A 3,663-nucleotide genomic window follows, 5' to 3' on the forward strand; every position below is an offset into this window, starting at 1 on the left:
GGCTCTGCGGGACGGGGACGGGGACGGGGACGGGGGGCGCAGGCGGCCGCGGACAGGGCTCCCGGCTGGGTCTGGACCAGCATCCGGCAGAGAGTTGCGCGTGAAAACAGGAACCTCAGCTTCCCCCTCCCGTCACTTCGAAGCCTGAGGCGCCAGTGCCTGTGTGAGTGCTTCCCGGAGCCCTCCGCCTGGCGCTGTTTCTCCTTGTTCCTGAGGTACATCACTGAAGTTCGTGGGGCAAGGGGCACCTACACACCAACCTGCTGCCTAACCTCAAGCACCAATATATTTTTTTTCAGGCTTCGATGGTTATAAATAGCGTTGGTGCCCATCTGCTCCGTTTTTGTGTTTCGCTCCATTTCTGAGATCTTAAAAAAAACACTAGTTGCTATGCTAGGCCTAAAGTGACTCACAGGAGCAAAGTGTACTTGAGTGGTGCAGAAGCCCTGAGGCCCTAGCTAGACACCACTTTTAGCAAGCAGATAAAAAAGCTCATCTATGTTTAATTAGAGCTTCGTCTCTTAAAGCTTAGCTAGGAGAGCAGCTACGGAGCCTTTCCTCAAGTGTGGTCTTTTGGGTGTTACCCCCTGATTAGGCAGGGGCTGCTGGAAGGTTCTAAAAGCTGTGGCAGGTGCCTGGCTGAGAAAGATGGGATGGGGTCTCTGTAAAGGTAGAAAACTAAAAATAGTTTCCTGGTCTCTCTGTGGGCAAGCTTGGGGTGCTTTGGAGAGGGTGCTCCGTGAAGAACAGGTGAGTAAGGCTGAGTTTTGAGGCAAGTCTGCTGAGACTAGATTAGTGACCTGGCATATGAGAGAGAGCAGAAAAGGCACTTTGAATTGGTTTCATGGATTGGTGGGGTAGAAATTTGAATAGACTCCTTGCCTGAAGGGAGCAGATCTGAGTGCTCAAAGGCTTATTTCTTCATTGTCTGTAGGGGAAATTCTTCATTTTTAGTTCTTTGACACAGCTTGTGGTTGCAATGGCTGTATTGGGAAATGCAATCTGCTGGTGGCTTCTCTGCTCCTTCTTAGGCTGGTGTTTATGGGGCCCTAAATTCCATCATTGTGTTTATTTAGTCTGACATAATCTGATTCAGTAGATGATGGTAATATTTGCCTCTGGTGTTGTAGGTGTGGCAGCAGTCAAGAGCTTCAAAGGAAAATAGAGACTAGTTTTAGAGGGAGAAAAGCAGTGACAGGGCAGAGAATGGTTACTGGAAAGACAGTCCCATGCACTATAATTATTAGTCTAGTTCAGAGATGTGCAAAAAGGAAAAAAATCCTCTCATAAGTAGAAGATGTTTCTTTGGTGTTTTTTGGAGGTCGTGTATATAGCCTTTGGTAATTGCATGGTTTAACATATGTGGCTAAAGCCAATAAGGCTTCACAATTTGGTTTACCAAATTTTGGTTTTGCACTACTTGGCTTTATCTTTTATTTTGGTAAGGCTGAATTTAGCTACTGTAAGAACTGTCTGCCATTCATACCTGGCTTGACTATTCTGAATTGTGTTTGCTTACACACTGATATGTTTCTAGGGAAGACTTTTTTGTTGTTGTTGTTACACAGGATTTTCTTTTTAGTGGGCAGTCAGGTAGGAAGAAAAGTTTGGAGAATGTGGAGCAGCAGTTCTTTGCTCTACTTGTAATTTTAGGAGTTAAGCAGAATCAGCAGGGCTGATACAAGGAGTACTTAAAATACCATGCGACAGCATTTATATGTGTCTTTGCATTAAAAAAAAATAATCTGAGGATCTGAGAAAGTGGGGTAGCTCAAGCCAGTGGGGTGTCATTCATATCTATGCCTGTAGGGGTGAAGTTCACCAAAAGTATGATTCAGCCCAGATTTACCTGTTTTGTGAGCTGAGTGGCTGGTTTGCAGTTCAAGCCAGAATGGGAGCCACCAGATTGACAGTAGGAATGGTAGGTGAATTTGGTGTATCGGCTTGAGCCCAGGCTAAGGAGGCAGTTTAGAAGCAGTGTTTGTATACTTTCTTCTCCCTTGCCAAACCATCCTAGTTACTGCAGGCCAGTTTTATGTCTTATACAACCAAAGCACGCAATAAATAATAAGAAAATGCCTCTGGGATGAAACTTTGCATTTTATTTTCGAGTGGAGCTAAAGAATCACAAGTTTGGATGATTAACTTTTTATTAAATTAAAATGCAGATGGATAGCAAGGTGGAATTTCCTCTTCCTGCATATAGCTTTTACCATCGACTTGAGCACTGTACTGACAGAACACGTTAGGCATGCAGCTGAAATGTTGTGTCCTCCCCCACATTTTTTTGTTAATACTTGCATGTTATCTTTGTTTTCTTTGTGTGTCTTTTGCCATTTTTTAAAATTACTTTCCTCCTGCTCCAGATAAGAACTTTTTCATTTAGTTTCTAATGTTATTATTATCACTCAATGTGATGAAAAGCAGTTGCTATATGAAGTGTTGTTTGTTTTGAAATAGACTGCACAGTTCTCAGCTCTTCGAGGTATTGTTTTGGCCTTAAACAGGCCCTAAAAGGAATCATTCAAATTCAGCTCTTGTTTCAGACTTTTTTTGCATTCTTTACATGAAACAAATTTAATTTCTTTAAGAGGAAATATTTTACAATGCTTCCTTAGAAATCAAATAAGCATTGATTATGTTTATCACTAGAGAACTGAACAAAGATTAGTTTCATATTACTGCAAAAGAAAAATAAACCACTTTCAAGTTCACTTATGAAGTTATTTTATGTGTTTAATATGGTCTTAACATGAAGATATGAGAAGGCATTGCTGACTGCTGCTTAAATCTAATACTATACAGTCAAATTTAAAGTTAAAAAAGTCTTCTGTTCAAATACTTCTGAAGAAGAATGTAGTTACATTGTAAAAAAAAAAAAATTACAGAGCCTACATGTCCATTGCTTTGAGACTCTGGTATCAACTTTCATTCGATAAGGCAGTTGGTGTATTCTGCATATCGTCTGATTTCTAGAACTTTTCAGCTATGGAAAGATAGCAAGCCAGTAAAGAGCAAAGAAAGAACCTGAAACCTGTTGAGAATTTAAGACTCACTAACTGAAGAGCCTGTTGGGATGTGGGCAGCTGCCTGTGCTGGCAGGTATAGAAGGCACAATGACTGGGACTTAGGCCAGCCAGCTGTTCCCTTGATGATCGGGAGGAGCACCCTGCCTGCCCTGACCCCAGTTCTCCTGACCACAGAAGCAGGCTTGGGTTTTGTGATATGGTCAGAGCAGCAGCTTTGGTTTATTGTCCTGCCCCAGCTGTGGTGATGAAACCTAGGGCTGCCTGACAGGTACCTCTGCGTGGCACTGGTAATATGAGTTGCTTACCTTTTGTCCTTTCCTGGCCCTAGTTTTTGCTGTCCTTACACTTCTATTTTCCCATACCAATCTTCCCCCAAATAAACAGCCCCTAATTACTTATTCCCTTTTGATCCCAGTTTTGCTGCATCCTTATTCAGATTTGGGTTACTTAGATACTGTTACTTAGATAATCTCAGCCTTATATGGTATTACTGATATGGTTACCTAGGAGCTGTTGGCCTTGCATGACTCTGCTCCTTAAAAGATCCCTAATAGTCTCTTCCAAGTATCTCTGCCGTCTGGCAATTTCTCCTGTAACTCCCCCATAAGCACCTGTGGGATCCAGCTGCCCTCAC

The sequence above is a fragment of the Athene cunicularia genome, assembly GCF_003259725.1.
Source record: "Athene cunicularia isolate RWA chromosome 11 unlocalized genomic scaffold, athCun1 chr11_part1, whole genome shotgun sequence".
In the NCBI taxonomy this organism is placed as follows: Eukaryota; Metazoa; Chordata; class Aves; order Strigiformes; family Strigidae; genus Athene; species Athene cunicularia.